A 21,725-nucleotide genomic window follows, 5' to 3' on the forward strand; every position below is an offset into this window, starting at 1 on the left:
GATTTGATATGTAGAAACTGTTTTCTCCCAAACTATAACGATTCTGCTTCCTCCTGTAATCTCCTTCACACTAGGCTTCTCTCTCTTTCTTCCTCTTAACACTAGCAATGAATAATAGCCACGGCCAAAGAGAGAGAAGATGCGTCCATATCATTATATATACATCACTTAGGGCTTCCCAAAACCAGTTCTAAACCAGGTGAACTTAAACCAAATTGGGCAATTTCACGATTCACATAAATTAATCGGTTATTCCCCTTTTCTTTGGGACACGAACGTTACACTTTGTCTCTTCAAAGTGAACTGAAGAGACTTTAAACCTAGTGTAACATATGTGTTCCGAGATTATAATTTGAGATGTGTTGAATAAATTAAAAGAGTTCTGATCGAATATGCTCCAAAATTAGTGCCAGCTCTTAGGGTGTGCGAGATGTGCAAAACAACAAGTTTACTTTTTATTAATTTTTTTGTTTTTTAAAGCCCAAATCTTTGAAATGATTATAATTTGAAATCTGTTAATAAATATTTAGCACATGGTACAAAGATTTTTGAAATGTGGATATCCGGATCTGGGATATGTATTACATAGGGCTTATTTTAGTTTCAATTGTAATTACATAGGGTAAATTATTATTAAGATTCAAAAATATGATGTCGTCAAGAAACGAGCAGACGTAGAGTGTTTGTGTAAAATGCGAGTGCCCAAAGAGTGAACATGTTTCTATAGGTTGGATAATGCAGCAGCATATTCATGTAGATCCCTCTTCTTTCCTGCAAAATTTTGAAATTCAAAACAAAACATCTATAAATGTCGTATTTCGACTACCCGAGAAAAAAAATCAAATATAGAACAAAACAATTAGAAAAAGGGAACCAAACCTGTTGTGGGAAATCACCATTATCCAACTGTGAGTTAATTAACACTTTGGCGGCGTGGTGAACAGGCGAAGGGTCTCTCTCCATTTGACCACCCATAATTAGAACCATCATAGCTTGTCCGGTATTAACCACATTTGTCCTGTTTCCTTCCAAAGGAATATATTTCTTGTGACGGCAAGAGAAAAGGCTTTCTCCCCAACCGCCTTCAACGTTTTGCGTGTTGAGAACAAACTGTACCGCTCTACGTATAGCTTCGCAATTACCATAATTCTTCCCTGCAGCTGCTAGACCTCTTACCGCAAAAAGCGTTCCATACGTGAAACAAACTCCCCAGTTTCCGTACCATGAACCGTCTGGAATTTGCAAAGTCTTCTATGTATTTTACGCCTTTCTTGATTAAATTTTTTATTTCTTTCGGTCGGTGATCGGGAAATTTTTTCGTAAAGCTAGCCAATCCCGCAATCACCGAGCCCGTACATTCAAGATACCTAACGATAAAAGATCCAATATCATTTTTTCTTTAACAAAGTAATTAGTTAAGTCCAAAAACAAAGTATATAATATTACTCATGCTCGACAACTGTGTTCTCTGCATGCTCCACCGGACTAAGCCACTGCATTTGTTACATACAATATCACCTCTACTTTAGCCTGTATTAAAATATTCTTCCATTTATATTCATACAATTAATATTAAAAAGAAAATTGTATACGTACCTCTAGCCATTTTTTTCCAGGAGCTGGCTCCCAAACCGTCATACATCCATTATCACTCTGTTATACATTGACAACAACTTAAAATCGTTTCACCTCAATGTTGAAAAAAAACCGAACAATCAAAGAAGCTCTATATAACACCTATTTGACTAGCTATAATGTCACTATTCACTTACTTGGCCTAATAGGTATACTAATGAATTCATATGATTAATACATTCAATTGTAGAGTTAACATCATATTGGAGTTTACCTGCAGATAGCTTAGAAAATTGACAGAATCATAGAGCTTCTCTACATCGATTTTTTCGCCAATGAACTCGGAGGGCATGCGGTGGAAGAGTAGGCAGCACTGAGGAAGGAGCGGTCAAGATCATTTAGTTTTTTATAGATAAAAACATTTAGTTTTTCTTATAGATTTAAGATTTTTATAGTGCCCACCTCTATACTTTCGGCAGTACCGTCCGAAATCGGCAACCCTTGTTCTCGGTCCTGAACTGTCCATCCCCCTTTGGTTATGTCTCTAAAAATTTTGAGATGTTCCCCATGAGGGTTCTCGCTAATCTGAGATTGCTTCAAGAAGTCGTATCCTTTTGTGAGGGTTGATCGAATCTCATCATCCATGTTTGCGGCTAACATAACTTGGAGCCTGATACCACTTGTTGCTCCTTTCTACGATGAGAATCTAGATCTAACTCGATGAGAACCAACGAACCCTCTCTCTCACTCACTCGTTTGTAAAGATCGAACAAGAAAACGAAACAACACACAACACTTTTACGAGTTTGGATCCTTAGGTAGGATCCTACGTCTCGCCGGAGAGATCTCCGGAATCCACTAGAACAGTCGCTCGAAACTGAGTTTTCTTTCTTTACAATCGTTTCACCTCTCTCTTTCTCTCTCTCTAACAACTAACAAACTTGAGTCGATACAGAAAAGAATAATGAAGAAGAAGATATAACAAAGTTTGACCCTTGACTTCCGTTAGCTGCGAGTAGACCAGATCACTCCACGTCTCGCAATCTCAACTGCTCAAAACACACAGATGCAAACCTTCTTTCTTCATCAGAGTATCTTCAACACTTAGAGTCATTCCAAATATAAAGGTCACAAGTCACAAAACCTCCCCTCGACCTTTATACTCCCTGTTCTAGCTTAAAACTTGGATTCCCTCTCCGGTACCTGAACACACTTGTTCACAACAATTAGCTCCAGGCAAAACTCACCTGACTTCATATTTTCCTGAGTGAACCTACTCAGCTGTTCGAAGGAGCTCTTGCTCCCAATCAATTCTTCGTAACTCTGAGAAGTTCCAAAGCCTCTTGGAACCTTCCACTGGTAGAACCTTGGTAAAAATATCAGCCGGATTATACTCAGACGCGATTTTCACTACCTGCACCACACCATTACTGATCAAATTTCTGATAAAGTGAAACTTCACATCAATATGCTTCGTTCTATCGTGATAGACTGCATTCTTCGCCAAAGCAATTGCGCTTTGCGAATCACAAAAGATTGGAACAGATTCCTGCTCAAAGCCTAGCTCATTCATCAGGCCTTTAAGCCACACTACTTCTTTCACAGCCTCTGTCAAGGCCATGTACTCAGCTTCAGTTGACGAGATAGACACCACTTTCTGCAAGGACGGCCTCCAGCTAATAGTATTACCTCCTAAGGTAAAGACCAAACCAGTAACTCACCTTCTTCTATCCTTGTCAGCTGCGTAATCCGAATCACAGTAACCCCGTAGAACAAACTCTCCTTCACTCTTGTAACAAAGTTTCCTTTGAAGCGACCCAAGAATGTACCGAAGTATCCACTTAACTGCTTGCCAATGCTCCTTTAAAGGTTTACTCATGAACCTGCAGACTAGTCCAACCGCATGCGCAAGATCTGGCCGTGTACCAATCAAAAAATACATCAAGCTACCCACAACACTCTGATAAGGCACCTTCCTCATCTCACTCTGTTGTATCTGTATATCCTCGTCCGTAGCAGCTTTCAGATTAAAATGAGCTCCCAAAGGAGTCTCTGCCGGATTAGCTCGATCCATTCTAAAATTCCCCAGAAGTTTCAACAAATACCCCTTTTGAGAAATATGAAGAGTACCTTCTTGTCGATTCCTTGTAATCTCCATTCCCAGCATTTTATTGGCATCACCCAAATCTTTCATCTCAAACTCCGAACTCAGTAACGCCTTAAACTCCTTTACCTGTCTCCTATCTCTGGAAGCTATAAGGATGTCGTCCACGTATAACAACAAGTAGATATGATCTCCGCTTGTAAGCTCCTTAAAGTAAACACAGCAATCATGTTAGCTTCGAGTAAACTCATTACGGTGCATGAACTCATCAAACCTGTTGTTCCACTGTCTCGGGGATTGCTTCAAACCATAGAGTGATCTTTTTAGAAGACACACCTTGTCTGGATTGCTCCTATCAACATAGCCTTCAGGCTGCTCTATGTATATCGTTTCATCCAGTTAGCCGTGCAGAAACGCTGTTTTTACATCCATCTGCTGCAACTCCATGTCAAAATGAGCCACCATAGAAAGCACAAACCTTATGGACACATGTTTAACCACAGGAGAAAAAATCTCCAGATAATCAATTCCCTCTTTCTGCGAGTACCCCTTTGCGACCAGCCTCGCCTTAAACCTTGGTCTTTCAACTCCTACAACACCTGCTTTACGTTTAAACACCCACTTGCAGCCTATCGGTTTCTGCATTTCCACTCTATCAACTAAAACCCAAGTCTCCTTCTTCAATAATGAGTCCATCTCCTCTTCAGCTGCTTCATGCCATTTATCACAATCTTGATCAGAAATAGCTTCCTGAAATGATCCTGGTTCAGGCCTTCCACCATCCTACATGACCATATACGCGAAACCAGAAGCCTCACTTAGCATCTCATCCAGCACCCCCTCGTTAGTTTCGTAGTCCTGCAGCCTTACAGGTGGCTTAACTTGCCTCTTCCCACGATCCCTAGCCAACAAATGACCTCTTGATGCAGTCATGTCTCATTTGTCAGACTCAGAAGCCTCCCCTTCATTTATGTCAGTTGTATCCCTGTTATCACATGTACACTCAAAACTAGACACTTTGTTAGTAACAAAAACATTATCTACAGAAGACATACCTGGAAAAGCCTTTGACATGATATCCTTGTAAACCACGTCTTCCCTAAAGATCACATTGCGGCTGATCGTACACTTCTCCTCCTCCAGCCACCAAACTCGATAGCCCTTCACACCCTCAGGATATCCCACAAAAATTCCTCTCTTTGCACGAGGATCCAACTTACCTTCTGAGGAATGAACATACACCGCACAACCAAACCTTCTTAATAAAGAAAAACTTGGGACTATCGATGTCCACAACTCCTCTGGAATTTGGAACTCAATCGCTGAAGAAGGTGACCGATTGATTAAGAACACCGTTGTTGATGTAGCCTCCGCCCAGAACCTCTTCTCCAACCCACTCTCACTAAGCATACAACGAACCTTATTCATGATAACCTTTCTGCTACCCCATTCTGTTGAGGAGTATAAGTGCACGTTTTATGCCTTAGAACACCCTCAATCTTGCAGAACTCATAAAACTTGTGATTGCAAAACTCTAGGCCATTGTCTGTTCTGAGATGTTTAACCTTTCTTTCTGACTGGATCTCCACCAATTATTTCCACTCAACAAACTTGTTGAATGCTTCATCTTTAGTCTTCAAGAAGTAAATCCAGACCTTACGAGACCAATCATCAATAAAGCTGATGAAGTACTGACACCCACCGAGACTATGAGGCACGTTAGGAGAACCCCATAAGTCCGAATGTATGTAATCCAACTTCTCCTTAGTGATATGCTGTGCTGTCTCAAATTTAGCTCTGTAAGTTTTTCCTATGACACAATCCTCAGAGAACTTGATAAGGTAATTTTATCACCACCAAAACAACCTTTTTTGCCAATACGTCCAGAGTCTGTTGTCCGACATGACCCAGCCGACTGTGCCACAAACGCGTTTGATCCAAGCTCTCAGCAACCAAAGCTAAAACCTCTGATATTTGAGCACTCCCCTGCATAATGTACAGCGATGACCTTCTTTTACCTCTCATAACAACTGTAGAACCTTTAACAACCATTAGCACTCCATTGCCACCTTTAAACTCACAACCTTTTTCTTCAAGACATCCCATAGAAATCAAATTTCTAGATATATCCGGCAAATACCTAACTTCATGCAGAATAAGAGTTCTACCCTCTTCAGTCTCAAACTTCACATCATCGATTCCTCTTACCTCAGCATACGAGTTGTTTGCCATTTTAACTTTCCCATAACTAATTTCTCTGAAACCTATCAGGAACTCCTTCCTAGAAGTCATGTGAAACGAGCACCCTGTGTCCATAACCCATTCATCTTGTCCTGATCTGTTCTCTCCTATATTAACCTCAGCTGCTATCAAACCAACAAAGTCTTGGGAATCATCCTTGACCAGAGCAGCCTCTCCTGCCTCTGCTAACTGAGCTTGATTCTTGTTCCTTTCCAACCACTTATAGCACTGTCGTTTAAAGTGACCCTCCTTGCCACATATCCAGCATATCTTCTTTCCTTCCTTTGAATCAAATCTTGATCCTCCACTACCACCTTGACTGTTAAACTGACTTGAGCGACTTCCAGCAGAGAACTTGCCCCGAGTGAACAACCCTTCACCAACAGTATTAGTGATACCTGACTCATCCCGAATCTCGAGCTCCTTTGACTTTGTAGCACTAATAACATCTTCAAGCCTGATCCCGTCACGTCCATACTTCAGTGTCTCTTTCAACATATCATACTTCTCTGGCAGTGAACTCAAAATCAAGATTGCTTAGACCTCATCTGGGACCTGAATCTGAAGGTTACTCAAGTCGGAGTGATCTTTAAAAACTCATCGATGTTCTCATCTAGTGTTCTTGACTCTTGCATCTTGTAGTTGTAAATCTTGAGTTGAAGATACACACGATTTGGTAGAGATTTTACCAGATATAAACGCTCTAACATCGACCATGCTTCCGCTGCAGATGTACACTTATCAATCTTTCTTAAAACCTTGTCGCCTACATTCAGAAAGATTATGTCCATAGCTTTCTCACTACGAGCAAGTCTCGCCTCTTCATCTTCGATCTGTTTCTTCTTAGCTACCGGATCCGCTTCCTCCTTCTCCGTCTCCACCACTGGAGCCTCCAGAACCGTTAGAACATCCTTCAAACCAAGGATCCTGAGATGCGCAAACATCCGAGTCTTCCACAGAGAGAAATCACCAGATCCCTAAAAGACCGAGACCTTGAGCTTTGTATTCGTCATCTTACTCCTAGATCTATGCAAAAACAGCACAAAACCTCGCTCTGATACCACTTGTTGCTCCTTTCTCCGATGAGAATCTAGATCTAACTCGATGAGAACCAACGAACCCTCTCTCACTCACTCGTTTGTAAAGATCGAACAAGAAAACGAAACGACACACAGCACTTTTACGAGTTCGGATCCTTAGGTAGGATCCTACGTCTCGCCAGAGAGATCTCCGGAATCCACTAGAACAGTCGCTCGAAACTGAGCTTTCTTTCTTTACAATCGTTTCACCTCTCTCTTGCTCTCTCTCTAATAACTAACAAACTTGAGTCGATATAGAAAAGAATAATGAAGAAGAAGATATAACAAAGTTTGACCCTTGACTTCCGTTAGCTGCGAGTAGACCAGATCACTCCACGTGTCGCAATCTCAACTGCTCAAAACACACAGAAGCAAACCTTCTTTCTTTATCAGAGTATCTTCAACACTTAGAGTCATTCCAAATATAAAGGTCACAAGTCACAGCTGCATTCCACGACTGGCTACCCATTAACTGCTTGCACAAGTGACAATATTGTAGGGTTTATATACCAAATTTAGATAGATTTTTGGAAAAATAAAATTTATTAACTGTATTTTTGGAACAAAAATTTTAAAATATAATATTTTAGAGAGTTATCTATTTAAATATGTATAGAACATGAGTTAATTCTTTTTTTCCTCTTGAGTAATTTTGAAATCAAAGCCATGAATATGTTCGGATCTAGCATTAATAATTTGAAATCATATATAAAATAATATATATGTTTGGATCTAACATTAATAATATTTTATTGTTAATTGGTTTTGAATTAGAATTGACTCGTATAGAGTAATGCAAGTAAAATTCATTGCCATATCTTAATTCGAATCTTTTACCTGGATTTTAAGGCCATCTTCGGCTATCCATATGAAATCGGGGACTCGAGCAAGATGCTTCTTGAAATAATCACCATCATGGTCTTCTACCCAACATGCAAGCATATGAAACGGCTACCAAAATAACAAAATTAAAAAGTTAATTTGTCGCATTGCATCATGTACTTCTCTTTAATAGGGTAATTAATTTGTCACATTAAATTAATTTCTAAACTGATGATTTGTAATTTAATAGTTTGTGTTAGTGTCGTCAGTTTTCACCATCTGGATTTTGATACGTTCAGTATATTATATTATGTAACTAATGTAAGTATAGTACCTTCGCTACACATGCACCTGTGATATAATGGGTCGTTTTATCATGGTAGTGAACAAGTTCCATTGTGGTTCGAAGTGCTCTTTGTCTTATGAACTTGTTGAAAGGCCAGCGGTTTATGATATTCTCCGAAAGCATATGAACCCCTTTCCAAAACAATTCTTGTCCAAATGACTTTGGATAGAATAGATCTTTCTGCATCATTGTCATCGGAATTTTTCTTTCTTATAAACATATAAAATGTCATTTAATTAATTTTGTTGTAAGGCTGAGGAAAAAGTTCTTCCCGGAGCTGTAGAATGAGAGGGGTTGGTGTAGCTACAAAAAATTTTCCATACAAGTAAGACATTCCCATGAGAAGATCCCGGATATATATCCATAAAGTACCTGCATTCATAGGTGTATAAAATGGTTTTAGGGACATGGTTGGACAACTCAGTGTCGTAAAGATAAGTAACTGAATCAAGTACAACACATCATAACAATATTCATATCGTAAGGTATGATGAATTATGGAACCTCCGTTTATGGGAGAAAAAGAAGGGAGCATCCAAATTTCGGGTTGTAACGGTTTGCAACCAGACCAGTCATACACTCCGAGAACCTGGATAAAGAACATTAATTGATGCATTTTATGAATCGAACTACATCATATACTATATATAACTTTGATAAAACATTGTTTTAGAAACCTCCGAAGTTACATGGGTCTTAAAACATACCGAAAGCCAAGCTTTAGCGATCAAGGGCGCATAGGTGGCACCCCCATGGTTTAGGATCCATTTACAAGCCATTGCACATGCACTTCGTTGACCATCATGATCTGGTTCTACTCCCAAAATCCGTAAGCAGATGTAGTTGACGACCGTGCAAAACATAACACATCTAACCCCCAGCCACCATCTTCGTTCTGCAAATCAATAGTTATCTATCTATGTTAACATTTTTGAAATAAATTTGGTAATCCTTCAAGTTATATTTAACTAGATAAAAAATTCATAGAAAAAAATATATTCAAATCTTATCTAATTTCTATAAATTTCAGTACATAATTCAAACATCAATATATAATTTTCCTTTCACTTTTATTTGATCTAATATTTAAATTATTTTATATTATTATATAATATATTTAATTAATAAAATTTGTGATTCTTTTTTGAATATGACGTGATTCAAAAAAAAAATGAACATATATTATTTCATCAATGAATAACAATAATATGTATACAATGTCCCACATTTCCTAGAAAAATAGGACAATAGTTCATAATCAAACTATAAAAGAAATCAAAAGAATTCTGAATACGAATTGGTACGGAGATTTATCAGCTTTTCAAATTTATAAAATTTATTTGGTTCAAAATATGTTTACTCCGCTTCTTTATTTTAAAGAATTTCAATTTATAAAAACTTAAAATATCATTAACTCGGTACTACACGAGTAAAACATCAATTTATAATTTTGTTAACACTATCAATATTAGAGTAATAGACATAGCTAATTAAGTTGATCAAATTAATATTATGTAAAATTCAAATTGTTCTGCAGTATGTCACAGGTTAAATCATAAAATTAGCAAACAAATACAACTTAAAATTTCTTTTCTTTGTCACCAATAACTTGTCACATGGTGTGCCATAGATTAAAGTCTAGTGGTATAGCGTATCATATGTTACAAGTTATAATAAGTATACATCTTCTCTGGATTATTTTCTTTTACTGTTAGTTTATAAGAAAACGCTGTGTTTTGCTCTGAGGCGACAAAAAGGTGATCTAGGATTTCTTCCTTCGCACACACATTCTGATGCCGCCAGAGGATCTTCCGCCGGGGGCTAGTGGTGGTCTTAGACTGGGAGACTCCGGGATAACGGAACATCTGGAGGAGGTTTTTTCGAAAAGTGTTATGGGTTCATCAGGTCAAACAAGGGTTGGAGGTGAAATGCAAAAGGGGCAGGGGAACGAGAGTTCTCCGGTGGGGGATACCGTTACGCAACAGACAGTTATTAATGACAAGCGATCCTGGGTTGCTATGGTCAAGAACTCAGGGGAATTGAAAAAGATGGACTTGGCTATTGAACAGATTGATGGTATGCCGACTGTAACACTACAAGACAAAGTTTTTGAAGATGCACATCCGTTGTGAGAAGATTTTACTGTGGGGAGATTTCTATCTAAGGCTCCTTTTGTGGGAAGTGTTCATGCCTTAGTTAATAAGGTTTGGACTTTGGGGGATAAAATAGTGAAGATTGATGTTATTGTCGTTGACAATATAACAGTGCATTTTCGTATTACAGATGAACGCATAAGATCCAGAGTATTAAGACGTGGCATGTGGAACTTGTGTGGGGTTCCTGTAGTTTTGTCGAAGTGGAGTCCTATCACAGAGATGGAACAAGAAGAGATCAAAAATATCCCTCTCTGGGTCATAGTTAAAAATGTACCACCTAAGTATTTTTCATGGAAGGTGCTGAATGCTATTATGTGTCCTTTAGGAGTTCCCAAAAAGCTTCATCAGGACACTGAGGCGTGTAAAACTTTTGAGGAGGCAAAGGTTTTCGTGGAAGTGGACTTAACGAAGAACCTTCCAAAGAACATGTCTTTCAAATCAGTGAAGGGAGGGGATATGATTGTGGAGTTTGTGTATCCTTGGTTGCCTGATAGATGCACGACATGTTCAAAATGAGGTCATCTTGGCTCAGATTGTTTACAAAAGCCCACTCTCGCAGTGACTACTGCTGTCGTTACGGAAACTGTGGGAAACAGTACGAGAGGATCACAATAAGGAGAGGTTGGTGATATTAGTCAGGCTCTTGTAGCTGATAAGACAATGGGAATTATGGCATCTCCAGTGGGTGATGCAGGGCAAGATGTGGAGGAGGGGGTTAAGGAGTTGGGTTCGAACACTCCCACAAAAAGTATTCGTAATCCAGGTAAAGACTCGCGTTCTGCAGAGGTGTCTATTATGTCTAACTCTTTCGCTTGCCTTAGTGATAAGGTTGAGACAGGGGAGGACATTAGCACCATTGATGTAGACAAAACAAATACTTAAGCTCTGTTTGGGGTGAGTCTCAAGCTCTGTTTCATTCCACCTCTGCAATGCATAGATTCTCCAAAAAATTAAAAGTCCTAAAACTACATTTGTGAACTATGGGGAAACAAATGATGGGTGCTATTTCTGCTCGCACAAAAGCTCCTTACAAGCTTTTGTGTGACCTGCAGGAGAAGATGTTAGCGAATCCTTCTTCTAGAGCAGTGTGTGAGGAAGCTGAAGCATATGCCAACTGGAAAAGGCTCTCGGACATTGAGGAGGTATATCTAAAACAAAAAGCAAAGCTCCATTGGCTGTGAGTTGGAGATCAAAGCAATAAAGCCTTTTACACATCGGCCACTCTCAGGGAGGTAAGGAATAATATTCGAGAAGTTCTATGCGAGGATGGGTGGGTAGTCAACACTCAAGATCACATAAAGGCCGAAGCAGAGCGATATTTTAAGGAATATTTACAACTGCAACCTGCAGATTATGTAGAATGGTCTTTGGAGGAATTGCAACACTTATGGGAGTTCCGATGTAGTGAGAGTGATAAGAATTTACTCACTCATGAGGTCACTAAAGAGGAAGTTCGAAGAGTATTATTTGCAATGCCTAGTTACAAATCTCCAGGTCCGGATGGGTTTAATGTCGAGTTTTTTAAAGAATCATGGGAGATTGTGAGAGATGATTTCTTGGTAGCCATCCAATCTTTTTTCAGAACAGGATTTCTGCCCAAAGGAACAAATTCCACCATTTTAGCTCTCATCCCAAAGAAGAAGAAAGCTAGAGTCATGAAGGATTACAGACCGATATCATGTTGCAATGTATTGTATAAAGTGGTTTCAAAAAAATCCTTGCCAACCGACTTAAGATCATCCTCCCAAAGTTCATATTGTCAAACCAGTCTGCTTTTGTCAAATACAGATTGTTGATGGAAAATGTTCTACTTGGTACAGAGGTCATTAAAGATTATCACAAAGATTCCGTCTCACCACGCTGTGCTATGAATATCGACATATCAAAAGCTTTTGATTATGTATAGTGGAGCTTTTTACTCAATACCTTGCGAACTCTAAACTTCCCTGAGCAGTACATCCTTTGGATCCAGACCTGCATCACCACTGCATCATTCTCTATCCAGGTTAATGGAGAATTAGCCGGTTACTTCAATAGCAAGAGAGGTCTTCGTCAAGGCTGCTCACTCAGTCCTTATTTGTTTGTTATTTGCATGAAAGTCCTCTCTCATAAATTGGACAAGGTTGCAGGAAACAATGTCTTTGGATACCACCCTCACTGTAGACACATGAAGCTCACCCACCTATGCTTTGTAGACTATTTGCTAGTGTTTGTGGATGGGACGAGTTCCTCTATAACTGGTGTTCTTCAAGTTTTTGATGACTTTGCTACTCATTCGGGTCTCAAAGTCAGTATCAAAAAATCAACAATCTACACAGCTGGTGTAACGATAGCGGATAGAGAGGAGATACTACAGCACTTCCCTTTTGAATACGGTTCCCTGCCAGTGAGATATCTCGGGTTACCACTACTACCAAAAAGAATGTCCTCTGCTGATTATCTCCCTCTCCTGGAGACCATATGGACGAAGATCGGATCCTGGACCGCAAGAGTGCTATCTTTCGTGGGGAGGCTACAGCTTATATGTTCGGTCATCTTGAGCATAACAAACTTCTGGATTTCAGCCTTCCGTTTACCTAAAGCCTGCATCAGAGAGATTGAACAAATGTGCTCTGCATTTCTATGGTCCGATCCTTCTTTGAATACTAAGAAAACAAAGGTTGCCTGGTCTGAGGTATGTCTCCCAAAACATGAAGCTGGCTTGGGCCTTCGCTCAATAGAAGAAGCAAATAAGGTATATGTTCTTAAACTGATATGGAGACTTCTCCCTGCAAATGATTCGCTATGGGTAAATCGAGTAAAACGCTACCTCATTCGTAGCGGATCTATCTGGACAGAGAAAGCTAGTTCCACAGGTGGATCATGGATTTGGAAGAAACTCTTGAAATATAGAGAGCTGGCAAAACAGTTTCATAGAGTGGACGCGCATAATGGGGAAACTACTTCTTTCTAGTTTGATGAATGGTCCTCCCTGGGTCGCCTCTATGAGTCTTTGGGAGAAAGAGGTTGTATAACTATGGGCAAACCATCTTCGAGTACTCTGGCCGAGGCTCTGGCTATGACTAGACGGAGACAACACCGATCGATACTTCTTAACTCGGTTGAAAAGGAGATACAAAATTTTTTGTCCACACGGGCTTCAGGACAACATGACGTTGCTTTATGGAAAAGTCAGAACAACCACTACCGTAACCAGTTCACAACAAAAGCTACTTGGCATCATATACATGGGGCTAAACCCACAATAGAGCAATATCGAGCCATCTGGTTTCCCAATACCACACCTAAATATGCTTTCACCACTTGGTTGGTGGCGAAAAACAGGATAGCACTGGGAGAAAGATTCCATAAATGGAATCCTAATGCTCTCACAAGTTGCATATTGTGCAGTCACTCTATGGAGACTAGAGAGTATCTATTTTTCACTTGCCCGTTCTCTCAACAAGTATGGGAGGTGCTTGTTAAATGGTTACTCTTGGATAAATATTCTACACACTGGAAGGAAGTCATGGTTCTACTAGCTGGATTGGACAAGACAACACAATTCCTGGTGGGATATGCTTTTCAGAACACCATTCACTCAATATGGAGAGAAAGAAATGATCGACGTCACGACGAGCACCCTTCTACAGTGGAACGCCTCATCAAATTCATAGATAAGAATGTTCGTAATCGGGTGAGCACAACAAGGGAGGGTGGAGGTCCTACTATTCAAGTTTGGTTTGCAGCAATACTTAATTAAGAATGCTCTTTAAATTTCTGTTTCGAAAACGTTAAAACAAGCTTTATAACAAGTTTATTTTTTATTTGAATATAACTTAACATTAGATTCCAAAAAAAAAAAAGTATACATCTTCTTGTTTTAAAAAAAAAAAAAAAATTGGATCATTAAGATATTCCTAGCCGAAAGCCATACATATCATATGCCCAAAACCGTTACAATGTATACCTAAGTGTTGTACATGTAACGGAGTAACTCTTTGACATGCTCCGGAGTAAAGATTTTCTCCAGGTGTCCGGTAATGTGTAAGCATATCACCTGTGCCAATTTTTTAAATAAATTCAGTACATTATTATTAAGAAACAATCATATTCCTTCCGAATGGATAAATATGAGTAACAAGAGAAAAGTAAACATGAGTAAAAGTGAGATAAGCTCACAAAGGGAGCGTCCAAGAACATAGAACCAGAGCATTCAGCAGGCCAATGTCCGTCCTTAGACTGACACGCCGCGTAATAGAGTACTCCTCTTCTTAGTGCTGTTTTAGCGTCTTCATATGTTATCTTCTCTGGATCCTCTACTCTCACTCTCGGGATCTTCTGCTCGAACTTTTTCTCCCTTAGAAACTATAAAACCAAAGAACTAACTAATGATTATATATATCTGGAATAAAAACTTTTAAAATTATTAGGAGATCTCGGAGATTACGAGATCGCGTTAAATGAAAAGTTAACATTTGTGTAATATTCTCCTATTGCTAAATAAGTAGATTTACCATTATTGAATATGTAAAAAAAACTTGTTAGACAAGTTATATCTCTTAAAGTTATATCTCTTGAAGTTATATTTCTTGTATATAAATATAAGTCTAGAGGCTAATGAATAGAATGAGAGAAACTATTTCACTACTAAAGTTTCCTCCAAATCTATCAAAAATGTGATAATATAATTGTCATAAAGACAAAACAAAAGAGTTTTGTTCATGTGCAGAGACGTTTCATGACCAACCTGCATACGCCAGAAAAGATCAGGACTAGCCTTGAAACGTGACTTGTTGTTTGAGAAATTCAGGCGAGCCTCCTCGACCTCGGCAAGTTCCTCGGGAGATCCCCCGTTAGCATCAAACTCCCAGATCTGTCTTCCGGCAAAGTTGTTGGTGGTAAACAAGTGAGGGTCTTGTCTTGCCTCAGCTCCGATTCTCAACCTCCACATTTCGTGTCAACCCTCTACAGCTCCGATTCTCAACCTCCACATTTCGTGTCAACCCTCAATAAGATATTTATTAAGCGGGAATTGCTCAGAGATTAGTTCTTAGTCTTTTTTAATGTTTTACTTAACTTGTTATCAATTATAAGTTATTATAATAATTTTGATAAATTATTAACTTTCAAGTTGTATAGAACACATGCAGACAAATTTAGGTCAAACCCCTTGGTATTATTTTTTATAAATAAATAATCGGGGTAGAAAAAAATCTATCATAAAATTGTGATATGTATTTTATAACTTCTTAAATTGTGTTTATTTTCTAAAAAAAAAAATTCTTAAGACAATTAAATAACGAATAGATTTTAGGTTTAGACCATTAAGACCAGTGCATCATCTTCGGCCGGGACCAGAGTACAGTAGAACCTATATAAATTAATATTTGGTAAATTAATAATCTTTATAAATTAATAAATTTTTCCAATCCTATGTTGGGATTAGTATAATTTTGGACACAATTCGATAATAATAAGATAATAATTTTTTAAAAAATATTTTATAAATATATGGTCCATCAATAATATAAATTAATAATTATATAAAATTATCTAAATATATGTATATATCTACACATTAATTTTTATTAGAGTTTCATAAAAATCTTTGAGTGCTATAGTCATGATAATTGTTATTTTCATTATCATTGATTTTTATAAAAATATTAGTTATAACCATTAAATCTTATTTTTAATTTTTTTTACCAAATTAGGAAAATCTCTCGATAAATTAATAATGATTAATTTATCGATAAATTAATAATGATTAATTTATCGATAAATTAAAACCTCTATAAATTAATAAAATTTCATGGTCCCAACCTTATTAATTTATAGAGGTTTTACTGTATTTTCAATGATTCCCTCCTAAATATTATCTGAACCAGCAAATTTTAAACCAACTCAACATTTCTTAAACTAAACGGAGAGTGTTGTGAAAGTAGAAAAATTAGAAGTTGTATTCTCTTGTATTATTGATCAATTGAATAAGAGTTACATATATATAGTATTACATAAACCCTAAACTCAATAGGAATATGAAACGGCCATGGGCCTACAGCCATGGGCCTACAGCCATGGGTCTTATGAACTTGGACATGTATGGACTGGTTATGGAGATCCATCCTCAATGGTTTACAACACTCCCCCTTGGATGACATAACCATGCAAATGCTAAGAGATCATCATAATACGCCTGGGGATGCTGCCTCATTAAAACCTTACCAGGAAAACCCAGTGGGACAAAACCATGGTGAAGGAAAAAGAGTACAACACGTATTACTCCACCTTTCCTAAGCATCACTAAAATTCCTTGAGTCTCCGCATTCCAATATGGTGCGTGAGCTTCCTGAATGTTGATGTCGGTAATGACTTGGTGAAGAGATCAGCTGAATTGTCTCAAGATGTGACTTGCACCACTTGAACTTAGCCGGTTTGAGACCTAGCATTAAGTTGGATCCGATAAATAACCTGCATCAGCAAAACCAACTAAACCTTCTTTGTTATCGTTAGTATAAAATAAACCCAAATCCAACGTTCCTTGTAGGTAACGCAACACATGTTTGATACCGTTCCAGTGCCTTTGGGTCGGACAAGAACTAAATCTTGCTAGGAGGTACGGCAAAAAAAATGTCTAGTCTAGGGTGGCTAGCCAAAAACATTAACGGTCCTATAGCACTGAGGTATGGCACTTCCGGACCGAGAATCTCTTCATCGTCCTTCCTTGGACCAAATGGATCATTGTCCAAATTTAAACTTCTCACAACCATTGGGCTAGGCAATGGGTGAGCTTGGTCCATATTAAACCTCTTGAGTACCTTTTCAGTATATGTCATTTGTTGCACAAGGATTCCATCATTTATGTACTCAAGCTGCAATCCCAGACAGAACTTAGTTTTACCTAGGTCTTTCATTTCAAACTCTTTCTTGAGATATTCAACTGTTTGGGCGATTTCCCCAGAGGTTCCTGGGATATCCAAATCATCCACATATACTGATATGATGACAAAACCTTTGTTTGCAAACGTCTTTATAAAAATACATGGACTGATGGGTCCATTCTTATAGTCTTCTTTAGCTAGGTACTCACTTAGTCTATTGTACCACATACGCCCACTTTGTTTCAGCCCATAAAGGGATTTGTTTAGCCTTATACAATATTGTTCTCGAGAACCGCTCTTATCTTTGAGCTCAATACCCTTTGGTAATCTTATATATATATATATCATTATCCAGTGGACCATATAAATATGCGGTCACTACATCCATTAGCCGCAAGACAAGTTTTTATAGCCAAACTTATTAAAAATCTAAAAGTCGTTGCATCCATCACAGGGGAGTATGTCTCCTCATAATCTATTCATGGTCTTTGAGAGAATCCTTGTGCTACAAGTCGTGCCTTATATCACAATTTCATTATTCTCATTTCTCTTCCTTACAAAGACCCATTTGTGTCCCACTGGCTTTATATCGAATGGTGTCCTTAAGATCGGACCAAAAACATTCATTTTCTTTAATGAATTCAACTTCACGTCAATGGCTTCTTTCCATTTTAACCAATCTTTTCCTTGAGTGCACTCTAATATAGACGTGGGTTCATGATCCTCATTAATTTCAAGTGTTACCTTGTATGCAAATATTTCATCGATGTCGACATCTTTTCGGTTCCATTGAATTCCAGACATCATATAATTTATTGAGATCTCATTATTATCAATACCTTCAGGACCTTGAGGTTCAGCATCCCAAACCTCATTCGGTACCTTAGGATTTGCTGCGGCCATGTCTATAATTTCCTTATCCTCGGTTTTATTTGCACCTTTCTTAGATTTCCAATAGTTCTTATCTTTGGAACCTATTGGTCTACCACGTTTCAAATGTGCCTTAGACTCTGTAGCAACTTGATTATTGTGTTCCTTTTGAACATCAATACGTATTGGTGCATTACAAGCTGGTATGTATGATTTCGTAACTTTCTTTGGGTCAACAAAGGAATCTGGCAATTGATTAGTTAGCTTTTGTAAATGTATAATCTTTTGGACCTCTGCCACATATGCTAGAGTACAGGATCTTGCTAATTTAAGGATGTTTGATTCCATGATATTTCTTTAACCAACTTGTTTATCTCTCCACCCAATATTGGAAATTCGGATTCAACAAATTGACAATCCACGTATCTAGCCTTAAATAAATCACCAGTAGTTGGCTCTAGATACTTAATAATGGTGGGAGAATCATATCTAACATATATTCCCATCCTCCTTTGAGGTCCCATCTTTGTTCTCTGTGATGGTGCAATCGGTACATATACGGCACACCCGAATGTCTTTAGATGGGATATGTCTGGCTGATGACCCCGTTAGTAATTGGGATGGCGAATATTTATGCTCACTAGATGGCCTGATGCATATAAGCTCTGATGCATGTAATACTTCGTGTCCCCAAGCCGACAGGAAGCTTCGACCTTATGAGTAATGGTCGAGCAATCAATTGTATTCGTTTAATGAAGGATTCAGCTAATCCATTTTGTGTATGGACATGTGCCACGGGATGTTCCACACTTACCCCCATGGACATACAATAATCATTAAACGCTTGGGATGTAAATTCACCAGCATTATCTAGACGTATAGTCTTAAGTGGAAAATCTCTTTAATGACTTTGACTAGTGATGACCTTATAATGAGTTTTCCTTGTGCACATGATACACATGTGAGATTCTTAGGGATAACTCGTCTCTCTTTAAGAGTGTGCCCATTTGAATTTAATATCAGTGTACGCATCATGTTAGAACCCGGATGGTCAAGCCTGTCATGCCATAAAGTGAATTGTTCATTGAACATTTTGTTCATTGTCATATTAGCTTATATCATATTTATTTTAGCATGGTAAAGACCAGTAGATAATGCGGGTATAGTCTCTAGGATTTTTTTAGATCCTTGGGTGATTTTAGTAATGTGTAGGAACTCTTGGTTCCCTTCACCCTTAGTTTTAACATGGAAACCATTCAAACGAATATCTTTGAAACTCAATTAGCTCCTTTTTGAGCTGAGTGAATATAAAGCATCACTTATTTCAAGATGTGTGCCATTAGGTAAAAGAATATGAGCCTGACCGTAGCCTTCAATTAGGCTTGCTATACCCGCTATTGTGCTAATATTGGCATTTTTCAAAATGAGATTTACATTAAACCTTCTGGTTTATTATAAGCATTTTATCTTCTAGATAATGCATGTAATCTCTAAAATACATTTCTTGCCTTGGGTAACAATACTTATGGTTTTAAAGTATTTTCTTTGCTTATTGTCTCAACATAATTATGTTTCAAATCCTCTTTCATATGAGTGATTAAACTCATTTTGGGTGTGAACATAATCTTGTATTTGTTTCATCACCTCTTTATGTGGGATTCATTAATTTTCCCCCTCGAGATGATGACACTTCATGTCTATCAATCTCGATTTAAATCCCATTATGTAATCAATAATATTCTCAAATTGGATCATGTATTATATCTTACACCCTTTTGATTTTTGAGACTAATTTGGGATACTATAACGCATTAATATCAAATTGTGTTCCCATAGACAATAGTATATATACTATTGAAGAGCTTTCTATACTTTTCTTTTATAGCATAAATTCATATTCACTTCAATGAATAGAGACCAAGCCAATAGGATGTAATATATATCAACATCTTATAATTTTACACAGTCACACACAAAAATAAAATTATAATATTTTTAAAATATATATATATATATATATATATATATATTTTTACTATATTGTGTCTTACATAACAACAATATTTTATGACAAGTAGAATATTATCTTCTATTGTAATCTTGGTTATAAATGGAATTAAGATGTTTGTATATATTCTCTTATAGACTTTTAGTCATTTACTTTCTTTAGATTATTCTATAAATTATTAATTTATAAACCAAACGAGGTTGGAGAACATGATTTAAACTATATCAAGATATTATATCTAATTTTATTAGATTTAAATTTTGTGATTAAAATTCACAAACATTATAAACAGTCATATAAATGAGTGTTAAATAAGTAATAAGCATCATTTATATATATATATATATATAGATTTTTTTTTTTCATGTCTAGATAACAAGAGGGACATAATACAAAGATAAGTATTTTGTCATGATTCAATCTAGTTATGCTTAAATATTTAAGATCTTAATTATGCTTTGTCTTCTAATGTTTAACGACTAAATCAATATGTCTTTGATTACGTGATAAATTTGTTTGATAACTCTTGCTTATTGTATATTATTTGTATACATAAAACTAGTTTTATATAGACAAGCACAAGCTTCTTGCTTATTCGGTGTGCATATTAACTGCTTTGTTAAATAGTTTGGTTAACCAACGCTCTATATACTCTATATATCGTTTTATTAGGAAGATTAATCTCATGACTTTATGATTTAATATGACTTTATGATTTGTGATCGCATGATACTACTATCCGTCTAAGGTACAAACAAACAATATTTTAGTTATTTGTTTGATGGCTTAATTATGCTTAAATATTTGAGATTTTATACTTTTGTCTTCTAGTATAATAGATTGATACAACTATTGATTTGTTTATGTGATCATATTGCTTTGAATTTATCTATCATAATTTTATTTCTCTGTATTACCATCACCATACCTCCGTAGTAATTAAATATTGACATGTATAATAGAGAAATACTTGTTCGTTATATAATTCATACTCGTTATTTTATTTGCTTCAAATTCTATTGCTTTAAACCATCACTAGTAAAATAAAAACGTATAGGCACATTTTTGTCACAAAAACTCATGACTAAAAATTTAATTGTCACGAATTAGCCACTAAATATATTCGTAACACATTCATGACTCTTTAGCCACAAAATCATAACGAAAGTAGCACATGACAACTTTTATCGCCAATTAACCACAAAAACATTCGTAGCTATCTGGACATGAACGACATTCATGACTAAATAGTTACATGTATACTTTACATATAATCGTTTTTTAAAGCCAAATCTTATCAATTTTTTTTAATTTCATACCAAAAAATTAATCATTATAATAAATTAAAATCATATAATAATTAAGTTTTTCAAATTTATTCATCATTTCATAAATTATAACTGTAAACCATAAATCAGTAGTAAATATATTGAACAAAGAAAAAGAAAATTAGATAATAAAACATACTCCTAAAAATGCAACAATAATACTAAGCTTTTCGTGACAAAAAAAAAATAAAAATATTAGCTAACTTCTCATTGGTTGTTTCCCAAATATGCGGATCACTATGTAGTTAATCATCCACCGTTGATAACATTAAATCTAACGGACACAAAACCTTTCTGGAGAAAGCTGCCATCGTCAAATTGTACTATGATTGC

General features: G+C 36.9%; 1 pseudogene; it reads right to left on the reverse strand.

Annotated features, from left to right (window-relative positions):
* Positions 1 to 639: 639 nt before the first annotated feature.
* Positions 640 to 15,298, reverse strand: LOC104701229 (marneral synthase-like; annotated as a pseudogene).
* Between the last annotated feature and the right edge of the window lie 6,427 nt (positions 15,299 to 21,725).

The sequence above is a fragment of the Camelina sativa genome, chromosome 7, assembly GCF_030686135.1.
Source record: "Camelina sativa cultivar CO46 ecotype springtype chromosome 7, ASM3068613v1".
Taxonomy (NCBI): Eukaryota; Viridiplantae; Streptophyta; class Magnoliopsida; order Brassicales; family Brassicaceae; genus Camelina; species Camelina sativa.